This window comes from Malaclemys terrapin, chromosome 5 (assembly GCF_027887155.1).
Source record: "Malaclemys terrapin pileata isolate rMalTer1 chromosome 5, rMalTer1.hap1, whole genome shotgun sequence".
Lineage (NCBI taxonomy): Eukaryota > Metazoa > Chordata > Testudines > Emydidae > Malaclemys > Malaclemys terrapin.
In genome coordinates, this window is record NC_071509.1 from 12,549,604 (window position 1) to 12,569,775 (window position 20,172).

Here is a 20,172-nt window from a genome sequence, read left to right on the forward strand (position 1 = left end):
CCATCCAGCAGAACTGCATTGAGTCCACTGGGAGCCTCCACTGCCCCAGAGGAGTCTGGATTCGGGCTGTAGAGCCAGGATGTGTCTGTTTGTTTCTCCGAGATTCTGAGAAAAAAGTAAACCACTTTGTGACAAGTTCCTGGACTTCTTTTCTCCACAGCTGCTACTGCGGCAGTTATTGTTTTAACTGCTTCTGCTGATATCTGAACTTCTGGCCTTCCCGAAATTCATCAGCAATTTAGCACTAACCTGTTCTGAGGCAGAACAACGAGCTAGCTAATTGCAAACTCATTTCCAGTCAGTGCCTCACACGACAAGTTCAAAATGAGACAGGCTCAAATTGAGGACAAGCCAGAGAGTGCCAAAAGGAGTTCCTTTCCATATGAACTCTGAAAACAGCACTTCTACCTAGAGAACTTAAATTGCTGCATACAGGATTTAACATTTGAGAGAGAATGGATGGTCTGGCGAAAGCACCAGACTGGGAGTTCTGTATTCAACTCCTGGCACTGCCTCAGTTTCTCTTAGCCATTTAGACTGCATGGTCTCTGGAGCAAGTGAGATCACTTCCTATGTTCTTGTACCACATCTCATCCAACAGGGCTCTAATCTCTGCTGGGGCCAGGATTGTGTGTCTATACAGTGCCCACCACAATGCATCTCTGATCTCTCATAGGGCCTCTACATGTTACTGTAAGGGAAACTAAAATAACAGTTGCCCTGCCGTAAATCCATTTTCCCTCCCTTGGTTCCGTATAGATGAAAAAAACAAAATTTGTTCTGTGTTTTCTTTCCCTTGCAATTTAATTCATACAAATGGACCTTACAGTTGATGTCTGCTAATGTCTACATTGTCCGGATGCTTTCAGGAAAGCATCGGAAGGAGATGAAGGAAGGTGCAGGGGTTAGGGTCCTGGCCTAGGACTCAGAAGACATGCTTTCATTTGACAGCACAGCATAGCCATTTAAGAGAAAAAGTATGGGCCTAGTGTTCTACCAACATTCAGAGAGGAGGGGGAAGCCGGTATACTACTGGTATACTTCCGGCCTAGCAGTCCGGAAGGTGGCCCAGGGCCCAGTTTCCCTGGCTGTTTAGCCAGTCTGCCCTTGCCGGGGGGCCCGAAAAATTTTTTTCACCGGGTCCCGAACCCGCTCTTGGTGGCCCTGCCAACATTAACAGGCATCAGGAACTGCTGAAGCCAAGCGCCAGTTCTAATACTGACTACTGTGTTTTCCCAATTACACAAAGGATATAATTCATAGCTTTTAAGGCCATTGAGTGTCTCCTTCAACATAACACAGGACAAAGAACTTCACCCAATCATGCCTGCATCAAGCCCATAATTTCTACTTACAACAATATCCAGTCTTGATTTAAACCTCCTCTGAGGTTTAAGCCTGACCTCAGGGAAAGTTCAGATCTGGGCCTGGATTCAGATCCAAACATTTCAGTTTGTCCCTAACTATAAGGGGCAGAACAAAAACCCTAAATCCAAATTCATTGGAACTTTGGGAAAGTTCAGATCCATGTTAGAATAATATTCATGTCAATGTTATTTTCATGGCTGTGTAGCCACGCAGTCTTCCAAAGCTTTAGGATAGGAGTTACATGCAATCTTTGAACTGTGGGTCTGGCCTCTGGGAACCTGGCACAGACTTTCTGTCTAGTACCCCTTCTCAGAAGTGGGACCCCACAGACCAGCTTCAAGCATACCCTCCGCACATCTCCACCTTGATGGGTACTCTGGTTAATACTTTAACTCTTGAGGGGCATAGAATCATAGAATCATAGAATATCAGAGTTGGAAGGGACCTCAAGAGGTCATCTAGTCCAACCCCCTGCTCAAAGCAGGACCAATTCCCAGCTAAATCATGGGTAATGTGATAATTGAAGAAAGAAGAGAGATGCTTTGCAAAATGAATTCTAAGTTAATAACAATTTGTTTATAGCCAACACAAGAGAGATACAGATCTGTGGAAAAAAACAACAAAAGCTGTGTGCAAATCAATTTCCTCACCACTCCAATGGTCCTGTGGGATTTGGTCAGTGTCTGTTCAAGGAGTCCAAGATTTGCTGCATCCTTCTCTCTTCCCTCCAACCCAGTCTGATGTTCTTGTTCTGGTTGGTGAGAGAGAACTGCTCAGAGCAGATCTTGTCCTTTTATAACTTCCAGTCTCCTCTGTCAGGTGACTTCCAGGTTAGCCTCAAACCTCCATCAGGTGATCTGCTGGTTGGTTACCAGCCCACCTAGGAGAGCATGATTCCCTGTATGGTAGCCAGCTCTTTGTCCCAAGGTGCTTCCATTTGAATGAAAGCTCATCAAAGTTTAATGACCCACCATTATTAGCCCTCTGCTACACAAAATAATTTCTCCTTACACCACCTATGTCTTTCAGCTCAATATAGAAGCCACAGAGTCCAAACGAAGGCACAGAACAATCTTACAATCACAATTGCCTTCAAAAAACAAATGGAGGTTGCAGGTTGATATGGATTCATGCAGACATATAATAATCCATCGGACAAGAATCCTAATTTGACTGTAACTGTTCTGTTCTTTTCAGGTTCTTATACCATGCCCATCACCGAGATATCCAATCACTTTCCAATAGTGCTTAAAGAGAGGTGATTATTCTCTGCCATGTGTGGTTCTTAACTTGTTTCTCTCTTTCGCTCTCCTGGGAGAAAACTGCATGTGTGAATTTTATACTGCTTTTATACTACTTGTTATCAGACCTAGTAGCTTTTGGCATATGTGAGAAAAGACATAATAAGCGAATCCAGCTCAAAAGCAATAGAAAATTATCGTCACAAACATTTTACAGTCATCTTAATAGCACACATGCACACAATAAAACATTGAACAAAATTGATTTAGCACATCAGACTTTTAGTTCATGTTCTTGTTTTGTGTGCGTGTTTTGTCAATGCAAAACCAGGTTATTCCGTTACTCATATTTTGTGTTAGATATCCATTACTAGTAAAAGTAATCCTTACTGTTTACAAGGGCATTGTGAGTTTCAGCTAATATTTGTAATCATCAAGTGCCTTGAGCTGCACTGATGAAAGGCATTATAGACGTGCAAATCATTACTATTACTAATGTCTGTTGAAAGCTGATGAAAGAAGCAGGTTGAATGACAGCTCACTCACCACACCACTCCGCTCTCAGCCAATCTCTTTGAGTCAATAGCAGGCTTGGTAAGAGCTAAGAAAGCAGACATGGTATCGCAGGGATTGTTAGTAGCGCAAGCAGAAATGCTACCAGAAGCTTTTTGAAAAACATCAAGAGGGCCTTTGTGAATAATTTCATTGACCCGGATGTAGAGGGGAAAGAGCCTAGGGAGGAAATGGAAATGGGACAGGGGAGGGGCATTAGCAGCTGAAAGAGTGACAGTGCAGTACACGGAGAAGAGAGAGAGATGGAGAAAGAGGTAATAAGGGCTCTTGAAGTAGAAACTGGACCTAGGAAATTGAGAGAAGATATTTATTAGTTAGTCAGTTTAGTTCGGCTTAAAGAGACTGTGACAGACCCAGACCAGTAGGGTACAGGAGTCTGGTAGAGGGCAAATATACTGGTCACTGGATGAGTAGTTTTCTGTTCCCTGAGTGACCAGAGCAGGGGCTACACTAGAGTCATCAGGAACTTGCTGGAACCAGTTAAGGCAGGCAGGCTAATTAGGACACCTGGAGCCAATTAAGAAGAAGCTGCTAGAATCAATTAAGGCAGGCTAATCAGGGCACCTGGGTTTTAAAAGGAGCTCACTTCAGTTTGTTGTTTGAGTGTGAGGAGCTGGGAGCAAGAGCTGCAAGGAGCTGGGAGTGAGAGGGTGTGCTGCTGGAGGACTGAGGAGCACAAGCGTTATCAGACACCAGGAGGAAGGTCCTGTGGTGAGAATAAGGAAGGTGTTTGGAGGAGGCCATGGGGAAGTAGCCCAGGGAGTTGTAGCTGTCATACAGCTGTTACAGGAGGCACTATAGACAGCTGCAGTCCACAGGGCCCTGGGCTGGAACCCGGAGTAGAGAGCGGGCCTGGGTTCCCCCCAAACCTTTTCGCTGAGGTCTGAACGAGTCAGTAAGCTGCACCAGCGCGCTTTTAAACGTCCAAATGCACATTCTGCCACCATTTGGCACTTGCTCAGCCTATAGTTGAACAGGTCCTGACTACTGTCCAGGCTGCCTGTGTACGGCTTCATGAGCCATGGCATTAAGGGGTAGGCTGGATCCCCAAGGATCACGATAGGCATTTCAACATCCCCAATGGTTATTTTCTGGTCTGGGAAGAAAGTCCCTTCCTCCAGCTTTTGAAACAGACCAGAGTGCCTGAATACATGAGCATCATGTACCTTTCCCGGCCATCCCACTTTGATGTTGGTGAAACATCCCTTGTGATCCACCAGGGCTTGTAGCAGCATTGAAAAGTACCCTTTGCGGTTTATGTACTCGGTGGCTTGGTGCTCCGGTGCCAAGATAGGGATATGGGTTCCGTCTATCGCCCCACCACAGTTTGGAAATCCCATTGCAGCAAAGCCATCCACAATGGCCTGCACATTTCCCAGAGTCACTACCCTTGATATCAGCAGGTCTTTGATTGCCCTGGCAATTTGGATCACAGCAGCCCCCACAGTAGATTTGCCCACTCCAAATTGATTCCTGACTGACCGGTAGCTGTCTGGCGTTGCAAGCTTCCACAGGGCTATCGCCACTTGCTTCTCAACTGTGAGGGCTGCTCTCATCCTGGTATTCTGGTGCTTCAGGGCAGGGGAAAGCAAGTCACAAAGTTCCATGAAAGTGCCCTTACGCATGCGAAAGTTTCGCAGCCACTGGGAATCGTCCCACACCTGCAGCACGATGCGGTCCCACCAGTCTGTGCTTGTTTCCCGGGCCCAGAATCGGTGTTCCACGGCATGAACCTGTCCCAGTAAAACCATGATTTGCACATTGCTGGGGCCTGTACTTTGTGAGAGGTTTATGTCCATGTCAATTTCCTCATCAATCTCATCGCCACGCTGCAATCGCCTCCTTGGCTGGTCCTGGTTTTGCTTTGGCATGTCCTGACTCTGCATATACTCCAGGACAGTGCGCGAGGTGTTCATAGTGCTCATAATTGCTGCGGTGATCTGAGCGAGCTCCATGATCCCAGTGCTATTCCATCTGGTCTGAAAAAAGGCGCGAAACTAGTATCTAAGGGAGGGAGGGGTGAGTGACGACATGGCGTACAGGTACAGGGAATTAAAATTAACAAAGGTGGCTGTGCATCAGGGAGAAACACAAACAATTGCCCCCCCACAAATATTGAACTCAAAACCCTGGGTTTAGCAGGTCGTTGATTTCACGGAGAGAGGGGGAAGCTAATGAATACAGAACAAATCTGGTCCATCTATTTTTTACATCTTAAGCTGGCAGCCGACGGTGCAGCATGACTGATAGCCCTCGGCATCTTCTGGGTGCTTGGTAGAAAATACTGGGTGCTTGGCAGAAAATAGTGTACTAAGACTGATAGCCATCATCGTCAAGACGGTTCAATAGGACTGAGCATGTCTGCCCAGGTGCCCATGATTGAACTGCAATATGACGACGATGGATATCAGTCTCAATACACCATCTACTGCCAAAAGGCAAGGGGCTGCTGCTGTGTAGCAATGCAGCCCCACATCTGCCAGCACCCAGATCGCCGATGAAGGCTACCAGTCATACTGCACCATCTACTGCCAAAAAGCAATTAGTTAGCCGCTGCTGTGTAGCAATGCAGTTTCACGTCTGCCCGCACCCAGATGACATATTGTGATGGTGAGCTGAGTGGGCTCCATGCTTGCCATGGTATGTTGTCTGCACAGGTAACCCAGGTAAAAAGGCGCGAATCGATTGTCTGCTGTTGCTCTGATGGAGGGGGAGGGGCCTGACGACATGTACCCCGAACCCCCCGCGACACTGTTTTGCATCATTCAGGCATTGGGATCTCAACCCAGAACTCCAATGGGCGGCGGAGACTGCGGGAACTGTGGGATAGCTACCCATAGTGCAATGCTCCGGAAGTCGACGCTAGCCTCGGTACTGTGAATGCGGTCCGCCGACTTAATGCACTCAGAGCATTTTATGTGGGGACCCACACAATCGGCTGTATACAATCGATTTCTATAAAACTGGCTTCTATAAATTTGACCTAATTTTGTAGTGTAGACATACCCATAGTTATACTGACATAAGTTAGTAGTGTAGATCGGGGCTTGCTCTCTCTATGTTCAGTGCTGAGCATGTTGGGGCCAGTAGGATCTGCTGTAACATAATAAAAACGATAGCTATGGTGATGTGGCATGGGGAGAGATGTGATGGATGGGACAGTAAGCAAAAGGAATAATAATAATACAAAATAATCAGGCCTTAGAAATTCAGAAATTGATTTTCTATGTTTATATATTTTCTTATTTCATGCAGAAAGAAACAGTCAATATCCTTAGAGAGTTACATTCCAACTGCATTGGAAGTAACTTGTTATTGAAAAAGAAATGATTAAAATGAAGTATGTATTTTCCAAAATGGTTAGGGAAATACCATGCGGGAAACATCCCAGTAGTGTCAATGAGACAGACTGAATGCTCTAGCAGGTTGTATCCATCTATAATCTCAGAGTGATTCTCAGAAATGACTAGTGGTAAAAAAAGTGCCCACCTTTGTCTGAAATCCAGGACCCCTCCACTTTCTCCGAAAGCTGGGGGAAAAAGAATGGAAAAAATGAAGTCTGAAGAAGTCTGAAACAAAACTGACCCATCCATTCATGAGGGAGGTTGGAAACCTCGAATGACATCATGCAGCACAGAGTGATGCATTTGAACAGATCATGAGTGCTGGTTCCCAGAAGTGACACCTTTTGGAGGATTTACTTCCAGAAATTGTATGGAAAAAAACCTGAGTAGCGGCCAAAAGTTCAATGTATGTTCTTAGTTGGAAAGGATTTGGAAGCCTAACTTTAAACGCCTAAGAGTTCAGAGCACCCTCAATCCAGCCTATCAGATCTATTTCATTATTTGTTCTTTCTGCCCACAAAGCAACATATAGCACAACGGAGACTACTATACCTGTGAGTTTCCCGTTCTGATGAAATGCTTCACTGTGGCTACTGTATTGGGGGGCAGCTCTTTGAAATGAAAGATTTAGACTGATTTGCTACAATTTACTCTAGGCTAACACACATTTTCAGCAGTAAGTATTCATACACCCAATGCATAATTCATTCAGCATAGGCCAGCTACTGCCACACTCGAGCTGTCTGCTCCAATATGCTCCTTTTATGATATGAATCTGTAAGTTTCAGCTTTCATTACGGCTGCTTCTCCCATGTCGATCCGTGTCATACAAGAAACTCTTGCCCTCCGATTTTGTACTGTCTTAACCAGGACCATTCATCTTTTCTCTAGCTACCACTTTTTCCCTCCTGCATTAATTCTTTTCTTTTGTTGTTTAGATTGACAACATCAATTTTTTTTTCTGACATAATTCCTTCAGTGGCATTTCCTCACTCTTTCACTTCCCAGCGTTCTGGTTTTCAGTTATTGTCTTTCAGGGTACTTCACAGATCTGGTTATGCCTTCATGCTCTAAGTCTTAGCAAATCTCTGCTTTTATGTAACACAGTTCAAAGGGAGATTTAAAATCCCACCTCACCATCAAGTTATAAAGTAAAGGCGGAAACAGTAGGCAATTAATAATGAAGCAGAAAATCGCTTACTAGCACTGTGCAGTTTTATCCTTGGAACAGAGAATATGTGTACCACAAAAAAGGGTAATTTCTAGTATCTATAAAACATTTGTTACAGGCATTTATACAATTTAACTAACAAACAACTGAGACTTCAATATGGACCCATGAGCATTGAAATAATGAAACATAGCTACTCAATTTTAGTTGTCAGTGCCACCAGCAGAATACTGCTGGATTCCCAGCACAAAGCAAGAGTGAACTTGGGTAACCCCTTCTTCTTGCTTATTCAGAGAATTATGGAAACTAACAATGGAAGAGATCTATTAGATCGTCACATTCCTTGCAATTTATTCCTGTTCCTAGTCTAGTCTATTTTTAAAGGTACAGGATTTCCTTCCTCTGAATGATCATTCCATATTCTAATTGATCTATCTGTAAGGAAGCATTTCTTGGCATGCACCCAATGTTTTCCTTATTGTTATTTATATTGTTGTAGCACCTACTGGCCCCAGCTATGCACTATGACCCCATTGTGCTAGGTGCTGTAAAAACACAGAATAAAAGGATGTTTCCCTGTCCCTTCTTCATGTCATTCCTTTATACCAAGTTATGCCCTCTTAGGCATCCCTTAATAATTCCTGGCTCACAAATTAAAAAAAAAACAGGAAAAATGATTTTTTTATATTTTACTGGGTTATTTAAAACATCATTTAAAAAATTCAAAATTATTTTTTTAATTGAAATGTTTTCACCACCTCCATAGCGAATACAAAATATAAATGAAAACAACAGAAACTAAAAAGCATGGCTATTTTTTTTGTCATTAAAACTTCTTGTTCTTTTTAATTCTTTTTTTTTTTGTCAAAAGTGGATGAAAAAAAATTGTCTGAAAATCAAACTTTGAAATATTTCAGCCAGCTTTAATTATATCAAGTCTCCTGTTCCCTCCACACAAACACAGGCTCCTTTAATCGTTGTCCACCTAAGTTACAAATACAAAAGTAGAAGAGAGAGAATAGGTTTCCCTGTACATGGATGACCAGCTTCTCAGCTGGTATGAATCAGCACAACTCTACTAAAGTTAACAGAGTTATGCTAGTTTTCACCAGCCGAGGATACGGCACATAGTAGGAATGGCCTTTTAAAGCTGATCACTGTATTTAGTTCTCTGTTCATGACTCAACCCCTCCAGCCTCTGAAGAGGTAAGACAGCTCTGAAAATGGACTCCAGAGTTGACCTTGTGCTGTTCCACAGGTAGTGTATTGCACTGATTTCTAAACCAAATGTGCTCATTTTATAAATAGATAATATCCCTCTCCTAACTACCAGCCCTGCCTAGGAGCTGGAAGTCAAGCCATGTTCTTTCACATGCATAGATTCATAACTTCAAAGGCCAGAAGGTACCATTGTGATAGTCTTGTCTGACCTCCTGTATAATACAAGCCATAGAACTTAACCAACATAATTCCTTTTGAATTAATACTTTAAAAAATCTAATCTTGAATTAAAATGGTAAGAAATGAATGTTTCATCCGACTCTGCATGTCAAATTCTATCCTCATTTGCACTGGGGCAACCAGTTACAGCCTGCATTGAAACAGGCTTCTGAGTACTTGTGGCACCTTAGAACCTTCTGAGTTTCTATTCTTTGATTTTAAAGTGCTGCAGGCCTTACATGGTAGACTCTTAATAAGCTAAATATTTAGGAATCATGTGCCAAATCTGGATAGATCAAGCCTCCTGAGGATTTTTTCTTCACAAGGAAATCCTCAAGTGACATACAGCTGCCACAGTGGTGACTATGCCATGGTACGTCCCAGACCCTGGGATATAGGGTGTGGCTAGGACAAAGATGTCAAGCATGAGGCATCCCTGTGGCCTGGTGATGCTGGGCTGCTGGAAACTCCAGGGAGGCTGGCAGTTGGACAAAGTAGAGCAGTGGCAATGCTGTGTGGAATTGCACCTACGCAGAACAAGTACGTATATCCTCAGCAGTAACTCCAGACGTTGTGGTTCAGTCCAGAATATGCTTCCCTTCTACCCCGATAAAAAATAAGTATTCCCTAACAGAAATTATACTCCATCCACTTTTCCTCATTACGTTTGCAGTGTTGCTGTAGCCGTGTGGGTCCCAGGATACGAGGCAGACAAGGTGGATAAGGTAATATTTTTTGCTGGACCAACTTCTGTTGGCGAGAGAGACAAGTTTTCAAGCTACACAGAACTCTTTTTCATGTCTGGGAACGGTAATCAGAGTGTCACAGTTAAGTATATCTGTGTAAGCGTATAGTAAGCTGTCACTTTAAAGTTCAAGGGTTTTTCCTGGTCCTGTTGCTTGGAGGCTAGGGAGCTCTGTAGGGATGCATGTGATCTGAATCTAGCAGAGCCAGATTGCAGCCAACCTGGTTTAAGAGTGAGGCTGGGAGAGTTGTGCCTTCTGTTTTAGGGAGCAGCCTGCTTTTTTTCTCTCTGTTTCCAGCTTCTTATTTGCTATCATTCTGGATTCTAAGAAATAAAGTTACACTGCAACCTTCCAGCAAGAGTATCTATGTTTCTAACTTGTCTGTAGGTATGCTGTGAACATAACAGTTTATAACTGCTTCTATGCCAGTCTCAGTCAATTAGATTCAGATAATCAGACAGAAACTACTTTTCCACCAGGCATCGTTAAGCACTGCTAAATCTTGGGAACAATGAAAATGTTCTTGCTGTGGCTGTTCACGCCTTCTGTGAATGTTCTGTGAAGAAACAGCACAATACTCTCTCCCTCAGTACATCTCCCTGTTAGCAGGTGCCCAGGAAGGGGGCTTCCTCCCCTCCTGCTATCTTCAATTACACAAAGCTGCAGAAAGCCACACATGCTCAATGTAACTCTGTGTACACGGGGAGGAATTAAAGGGACAGGCACATACCACTCAGCAGTTAAGCTGCCTATAATCTTAACACAGTTTTACCAGATGGGTTACATGCAGAGACATTTATTGGTCTGGCTTAGGTGACAGAATCAAATGTAGACACCGTTTGTGATGGAAGAGAAAAGCAAACAAACAAAACTCCAGTAGCTAATGTAACAAAATGAAACAGATGCATTTTGTACAAAGTGCAGAAAAAGGGGATTCAGTCATAGCTACAGAAAAAAGTTACCTAAAAATATCATACAATCTCTGTGTTTTCCGACAATAATAATGAATCTGTTCAACGGAAGCTAATTGTCTTTGGCCAGGATGTAACTCAATAATGTCAGAGGCCTAATGGGGTTCCTCGTGTTAGCAAATTAAGAGCTCAGTAATTAGTAGGGAAAACACCCTGGGTGATCACTGAAAAGATTTTCTGCAACGGTCCGGTCTCCCTAAATGAAGACGGAAAGGAGAGAATATGGTTAAGTTTTATCTTCTCATTAAATTACATTGTCTCAGAAAGCCTGAAGTCTTGGTCAGTCCCAAAGCATATGGTGTGAAGAACCTTGTACCTATTGTCTTTTCCTAGAGTGAATCAAATGTAAGGTTCACAGACAGCTTCTTAAAGTTCTAAAGTAGATTGTGATCTCCAAGAAGGTGCCCAGCTTCTGTCCTACAATTGTCTCAGATGATTCTCAGAGCTACTTTCAAAAACATGATGCCAGTACAGATGGAAATGGCTGACCTTGTCAAACTTTCCTGAGAATGCAGGTCCTGTAGGGATGAAAGGCATCATACATTCATGATGGACTAATCTGACCCATCATAACCACCCGGGAGCATCCCACTGAAGTTAAGATTTATGCATGTGCTTTGCTGTATAGGGATGGAGTGATAAACTTGTACCTTAGGCCCGGTCTACAGACAGACTTCTGGCAGCTTAGCTGTGTCAGTCAGGGATGCAAAGAGGTGTGAACTCTGACCAACCTAACTCTGCCAACAGAAGCCTCTAGTGTGGACACAGCTATACTGACAAAGCTACACTTTGATGGGTATAGCTTGTTTCAGTCATGGAGGGTGGTTTTATTATACTGATCCAAACTGTGTCCACACTAGAGTGCTTTGCCAGTGGACTACACTGGTATTCCTATACTGATAAAGCACTTGTAGTGTATATATAGCCTCAATGTGAGGTCCTGAGATTAAAAACAAAAACACGTGTCCTGCAGGAAATGAACTCTTTCCTCCCCTTCCCAGGAACTCATTGTTATTCAATAGAATTAACCCAACAGGACAGGAAATTCCCTATGGGCCATGTGGAATTTTAAAGCTACAAAACACAAGTAAATAATGTTGATGAATATCAGGATCAAATTCAAACGAGAATTTGAAATGCTAGCTATTCAAACTAGAATTTCAAGTTCGTCATGGTTAGTTTCAAAGTAGAATGATCAACTTCAAACTAGCATTTCCCCAAGTAATCTCAAGTCACATATCAGCCGTGCCATACGAAAGCTACTGTGGAGTGAACACTACAAGTATTTTACTTAATGTAAACCAAACCATATTGCTCCTGTATCAGTTGTCCTTTTTAGAGGGAAACATCATATTCCTTTTATAATCTTCAGCTTTACTTATAGATTTTCATTCTTGGCTCCTTTCCTCTCACCTTGGACAGAGCGATAGTCAAGGCTGCCTATCACAATGACTTGGATTGGAGTGATACTGTGTAACATCCCTTTATCACGTTTTCTTTTCTGTGTGTTATACTCTTTCTCTTCTGAGAGCAAGGATGCTCTCTTGGTTAAGGTAGAGGAATGGGACTTGGGGGATCTTGGTTCAGTCCTTGGCATGGCTACAGACCTTCTGTATCACCTTGTGTGAGTCATTGAACCCCATGTTTTCAAAAGAGCTCTATACCCAGTCTCAGTCACAGTTCCCCATCCGTAAAATGGAGACAATACACACTGTGTCTGTCTTATCTCTCTGGATTGAGGTAGGGATTGACTCTTACTTTGGGCATGGCTACACTTGCAGACGTAGAGCACTGAGTTAAACCAGCCCTCTGAGACCGCAGTAGGGAAAGCGCTGCAGTGTGTTCACACTGTCAGCTGTAAGCTCACTGGCGTGGCTACATGTGCGGCACTTGCAGCGGCATTGGGAGCGATGCTTTACGGGCAGCTATCCCACAGAGCACCTCTTCCCATTCTGGCGCTGTGTCTTGTGGGAAATGGGTGAGGGGGTGCAGGGCATTCTGGGTCCTGTCCCAATGCCCCATGATGCATTGCTTCGCATCCCAGCAATCCCTGTGCTTCTGTCCACATTTGGTGACATCTTTCAACATTTGTTTTACTGCGTGCTCTGTCTTCCCCTTCGGTCTGCAGGAATGGAGCCCGAAGTGCTGAGGAATATGCTGATGGGTCTCGTCAGCACATCACATTTGGCAGTCGAGTTACTCCTTAATCTACAAACTGACAGTGAGGAGTCCGACGATGATGTCGACTCGCGTAACGCATATGACATGAGATTGCTTGAGGCATTCACGGACATGCTCACCACCATGGAACGCCGCTTTTGGGCTCGGGAAACAAGCACTCAGTGGTGGGATCACATCGTCATGCATGGATGACCAGCAGTGGCTGCAGAACTTTCGGATGAGAAAAGCCACTTTCATGGGACTGTGTGACGAGCTCGCCCCCACCCTGCGGTGCAAGGACATGAGATTGAGAGCTGTCCTGCCAATGGAGAAGCGGGTGACTATTGCAATCTGGAAGCTGGCAACTCTAGACAGCTACCGATCGGTCACGAACCAGTTTGGAGTGGGAAAGTCGACCGTTGGAATCGTGTTGATGCAAGTTTGCAGGGCCATTAATCGCATCCTGCTCAGAAGAACCGTGACTCTGGGTAACGTGCATGACATTGTGGCTGGCTTTGCACAAATCGTTTTCCCTAACTGCTGGGGGCGATAGATGGGATGCATATTCCAATTCTGGCACCAACCCACCTAGCCTCCAAGTACATTAATCGGAAGGGGTATTTCTCTATGGTTCTCCAGGCGCTTGTGGATCACCGTGGGCATTTCATTGACATTAATGTTGGCTGGTCTGCAAAGGTGCATGACACACGCATGTTTAGGAACACTGGTCTGTTCAGTGCAAGCCGGGACTTTCTTCCCAGACCAGAAGATCACCATAGGGGACCCCACTTACCCTTTAATGCCGTGGCTCATGAAACCCTACACAGGGAGCCTTGACAGCAGCAAGGAGTGGTACAACAACAGGCTGAGCCAGTGCAGAATGACTGTAGAGTGTGCTTTTGGCCATTTAAAGGGCCGCTGGTGCTGTCTGTATGGGAAGCTGGACCTGGCTGATGACAACATCCCCACAGTTATATCTGCGTGCTATACCTTCCATAACATTTGTGAAAGGAAGGGTGAAAGATTCACTCAGGCATGGAACTCAGAGGTTCAACACCTGGAGGCTGAATTTGAACAGCCAGACAGCAGTGCTATTAGAGGGGCCCAGCGCGGGGCTGCAAGGATTATGGATGCCTTAAGGGAACAATTTGATGCTGAAAGCCAACAGTAATGTTTGGTGCCCTGCACGCGAGTGAGGAACAGTGGTTCCAATGTTAGTAGGAATCTGTGTTTGGTACACTGACTTGCAGTACCTGTTGCTTTCCTGAGCTAAGGTATCTTTTACTTAATGCAATAATAAAGAATGTTTTCAAAGCCAAAAAATCCATTTATTGAAAAGAAAATTAATTTATTGAAAAGAAACACAACTGCTTGGGAAACAAAAAGGGCAAGGGGGTGGGATAGAGTAGGGAACGGTTCAATCACAGATTTGCATATGTCCTGTTTTCATACTCAGCCTTCCTGTCTGGAGTGCTGTGCAATGAGTGCTGCACTTCAGGCTGGCTAAAATGCATGGTGATGGGGGTTGAGTGCAGTGGGTAAGAGTCGTAGTTTGCAGGGCTGGATGGTGAAGATACAGGTGTTGGAGGCAGCTGGTGGCGATAAGAACCCGAATGTTGGGGAAAGTGGGTTGGAGGTGACATGGGGGCACAAGGGAAAGAGTTTTGGGACAAGGGCTGCAGGGGGACACGGGCACAGCAGTGCTCCACCTGAATTGCTACAAGCGCCTATATTGAGTCCGCTTGGTGCTCCATAATGCTTAGCAGCCACTCTGTGCTTTGGTGCCGGGGATCTGCATTCTGCTGGTGGACTCTCCTTTCACTCTCCCACCACTCCTGCGCTTTTTGATTTTCATTAAGGGACTGCTGCATTACTTCATGCAGCACGTCCTCTTTGCTTCTACCTAATTCTTCTTCCTAATTCTTTGGAGTTTTTCATTCGGTGATAACCAGGACAGCTGAGATCTCAAGGTTGCATCTGTAAAGCCAAAATGTAACACTTAACAGAGGCAGCATTGTTCACACCAGACAGAGCAATGATTCGCCTGTACTTAAAAACAAGCACAGTCTACACAATAGCATAATTTGCCCATCCCAAAACGAGCCCACATAACCCACAGGAGCCCCAAAATGGTGAGTAACTACAGGGGCAAGGGGGATTGATTGTTTCACAGCCGTACTGTCCTCTGGGTTTCTGTGCCTTGGGGAGAGCTAACAGCTGCAGGAGGCCCCTATACTGAACACTGTCCCCACATTTTCCTCAGGAGTTCATCCTGGAAGATATCTCACTGCTGAGGGTGACCTGGGAAGCAAGGGAGGGTCTTCTACTACAATGCAGCTTCCGCCCTGGCCCATATGCAGCTTGCCTGTGTGCAGCAATGGTCCCCCCGCTCCTCATGACACAGTGGCGTAGACATGTTAGCCTTAGTGGGACAAGGACCACAGTAGCTCTGCCAAGGAACCTGTGCAAACTCATTGCCCAGCTTCTGCATGAGACCTTTGAAGAGATCACTGAGGCCGATTACTGCGATGTGAGAGAGCACATCAACGCCCTATTCTGCATCTAGGCATGCTTGCAGCCTTAATCCTCCTTGTCCCAAGAGCCCACACTGAACAACTTCCTTCCCAAAATAAAAGCCGCTTACCAGGCATCTTCTCGGGTGTTTGTCCTTCCCCAAGCACTGGCCGCTGTGACTGGCTACCTTCCTCCTGGCTTGAGAACAGCTCCTGGCTGCATGCATCTAGGGATGCTGAGGTGTCTCCCTCCTCCTCAGCACCCTCCTCCCACTTTCCTCCTCCTGCCTTGTTGAACTGAGCTCTGAAGTGTCCATGGTGGTCCTCGGAGTGGAGGTTGGATCGCCCCCAAGTATTGCGTCCATCTCTTTGTAGAAATGGCAGATCGTAGGGGCAGCACCAGAGTGGCGGTTTGCCTCACGGGCTTTGTGGTAGGCATGCCACAGCTCCTTCACTTTAACCCTGCACTGCAGTGCATCCCGGTCATGGCCCCTTTCCATAATGCCCCTTGATATCTGCCTGAAGATATCATAATTTCTACCGCTTGAGCACAGCTGGAACTGGACAGCTTCCTCCCCACAAACACTGATGAGGTCCAGCACCTCGCCATTGCTCCATACTGGGGATCACCTGGCGTGTGGAGGCATGGAAAGATTCGCTCAGAGCAAAGAAGAAGGGGAGTTTCAAAATTCCCAGAGAATTTAAAGGGCGGGTCTGACGGTTGATGACCTGAGGGCAGGGCAGTAGAGTTCAAAGTGATGACCAGAGTGGCTAGTACAGGCATTGTGGGACACTTCTGGAGGCCGATCAGAGCACATTAACAGACCAGGGCATCTACACTGGCACCACAGTGCTCCAGTCGGGGCACAGCAAGCGTTATACTTCTCATGGAGGTGGATTACCAGGAGCACTCCAGCTGCAGAGTCCAGGCGCTCTACGTGCCTTGCCAGTGTGGATGTGTTGTGAGGTAGGGTGCCCAGGGCTACTTTAATGCACTGTAACTCGCAAGTGTAGCCATGCCCTATGTGTTTACACTGTGTGTATCACAATGGGGCCCTGATCTCATCTGGGGCTTCAAAGCACTGCAGTGCTACAAATAATCAGTTACTCATTTGGGGGGACAGTAGATCAGTATCTTGAACCTATCACTGATTTTTTTCTGGCTGACTGGATGAATATATCAAAAGTTAGAAGCTCAAAAATACCCTCTGTCAAGTTCAAAAGTGGTATTAGCAGCAATCTATTAAAATGGATGACTTATGATAAACAGAAGAATGGGACAAATGAACCATTTTATCTGATTGGAAATGTAGTCAAGTCTGCAAGGATCTTCAAAGGAACTCAAAAGATCTGTTCAGTGTTGTGTGAAATTTGTCTAATGAAATACCTTTACTATAGTCTGTTCTCTATTATTCATGCAGGGTGTTACCCACAAGCCAGTTTTCAACAAAGCACACGAATTCTGGAAACAATGTGGCGTTCTAGCTCTCTTCATCAACTAAATCAGAGCAGACCTTAGATTAGCATAATTTTAAAAAGAGGTGCAAATAGGCAAAGTTACCATTGAAGTCAAAGGAAAAACTCCTCTAGTGAATTACAAGAACCTGGAGTGGGTCCATATTATTGTGGAGTGAAAACAGCACTTGGCAATGCATCTTTTGGGCACATGTTTGCTTCACAGTGTCCTTCTCTACTAGCTTCATTATCATCATAAAGAACTTCATAAAAAGTGCAACAAAGTCCAAGTAGTTAGCACTTTGTATTGTATATGAGATATAAGAAGGAATTTGCAAAGCCATCTATGGGACCAAGTGCCTGCTTACTCCAGGAGCCATAGTATGTATGGGCTGCCAGTGAGTGACGTCCTGGTCCCAGTGAAGTCAATAGCGAAGTCCCGGTGACTTTAGAGGGGCCACAATTTTACCCCAAGTGGCCAGGGAAGTTCTTACCCTCCCTTGCTCCTTTGTGTGGGTGCATACAGTCCAAGTTACAATATAGCCCTGTCATTCTAAATTCAGAGATTGTATGCAGACAAATCCATTCTATAAGTCTTTCAGAGTCACTTCTAAAATACAGCTGATATTCCCTCATGTGCTTTTGGAAGTGGCTATTTTTGCCTGATTTAGCAACAGCTCTCATTTGTTACATTGGTTGATACCAACACCTGTTGCTTTGGTGCCCTTTCCCAGTGCTAATTCAAAATAGATCACTACCAACAATAAGAAAAACAATTGCATACACTTTCTAGCTTTTATGTTGTCATTTGTCCTTGCTGATGATATTGTTATGTCTCCAGCACATCATTATCTTTCCTACTTTATCCCCCTCAAAAATATGATCCAACGACTCTGATGGAAAACACACCAGCATGATTTATGCAATTAACACTCTTCACCAACCTGTGAACTAGCCAGTTAACAATACAATCCCAGTCAATGATATGTCTGCTACTTAATCCTGCTGCTGATACCCACATATGGGAAATCATGATACTTGGATTGGTGTTCTAACCATGCTGGATAATAAGAATAAAAATCAGGAAGTATGGGGAACTTTTCCTGACCTCAGTCTACCAAAGATGGGGAAATTAAACAGTGGAAAATGAATATAAAGATTATTGCCTTTGCAACTGTTTCTCCATTTCAGCTTTCAGACATGGGTGCCTGTTCTTAAAAATTTCAAAGGGCTGCAATAGTACTTAACTGTTTTCTTATTTGGAAATTGTTTGAGAGAGAGATTTTTAAAAGTATGTAATGGATTTAGGAGCCCAAATGTCACTTGAAGACTTGTGCTACTAAACTCCTGTGACAAATATAGGGGTGTTCCATAAGGATTTTTTCTATATCCCAAACTAATGGTGAGTTAAACTATTGGAGGGGAGCAGGCAGTTTCAACCTACTCCTCCATAGGTAGAAACAGTCATAAGATCCATTGTGGCAAGCCATTAAGTCTTAATAGGTCTAATGACACAGACAATGGAGTAACAATCATAGGGTATCCTCTTAGAGTATGTCTACACTGGCGCTGGAAGGGTAACTAATTAATTAATGTCAAGGCCATCACGTACAGCCCCCAGCTAAAACTTCTCCAGCGCATCATCAACGATCTACAACCTATCCTGGAAAACGATCCCTCACTCTCACAGGTCAGTCCTCGCTTACAGACAGCCCTCCATCCTGAAACAAATACTCACCAGCAACTACACACCACATCACAGAAACACTAAACCAGGAACAAACCCCATTGCCTTCTCTGTCCCCATATCTACTCTAGCAACACCATCATAGGACCCAACCACATCAGCCACACCATCAGAAGCTCATTCACTTGAACATCTATGTGTTTGTGTTGAATTCTCCATCACTGACAATTTTTAAATCAAGATTGGATGTTTTTCTAAAAGATCTGCTGTAGGAATTATTTTGGGGCCTGTGTTACATAGGAGGTCAAACGAGATGATTACAATGGTCTCGTCTGGCCTTGGATTCTATGAATGTGAAAATGTATTTCCTTTTCACAGTTTTCACTGTGCCACCTTTCAATTTCATTGACCGTCCCCTTTTTCTTGTGTTGTGAATGAGAACAACAGACATTTCCAATTTATCTTCTCCGGACCATAGATTATTTTATATACTTTTATCTTGTCCTTGCTTATGTGTTTCCTTTCTAAGATACACAATCACAGTCTTTTCAATTTCTCTTCATATTAGAGAGATTTTCCCCCAGGAAAAACAACTGTTGGTGATTTCACTCACCACCGTAGTACCCCTGGGCATCAGAGCCTGGGACTCTTGCAGGGACTCTTCCACTCTTTTGCCAGCCTATCTGGTTCTTCCACAGTTCTCTTCCGGGTGACTCAGCCCTCCAGCCAGGTCACTCTTAAAGTTCAGTCCCTTTCTGTGGTAACAAAAGTCTACCTAAATGTCAAACAAAATATCCAAACAAACCATGCTTCTGGCCCTCTTGTGTAGGGTGACCAGATGTCCTGATTTTATAGGGACAGTCCCGATATTTGGGGCTTTGTCTTATATAGGTGCCTACTACCCCTTACCCCCATCCCGATTTTTCACCCTTGCTGTCTGGTCACCCTACTCTTGGGGCTGGCAAGTTTCCCCATGGCCTCCCCAGGGACTCTGGCAGCTTCTCCCAGGACCTCCCTGTTTATTATAATCCTTATCACAGGGTTTGCAACAGGAGCCTAACCACCCTGTAGCTCCTTTTCCAGTTTCCTTCTTGCTGTGCTCTCTTAAGCCATTTGATTGTGAGGCCCAGGTGTTTTCCATAGTAATACCTGACACCATTAGCTCTGCCCCTTCAGGCTGGGACACAGTTAGTTAATTACAGCCCACATGGAGTTGATTGAATAGGGCTGGGTTCGACCCTGGTGTCCTGGTGCTTAAAGCAGCAGGCCACTCCGTTACACTGACCATTGAATGCTATTCTTTGCTTTCTCCAATCCAGGGTAGGAATCTTCCCAACATCCTCCATGGTGAAGACTGATGCAGAGAAATCATTTTGCTTCTCAGCAAAATCCTTATCTTCCTTAATTGCTTCCTTTAACTCCTGGGATCCCGCAGACCCATTGCTACTTCTGCAGGCTTCCTACTGCCGATATACTTGCAGAATCTCATATTTGTTTCTACAC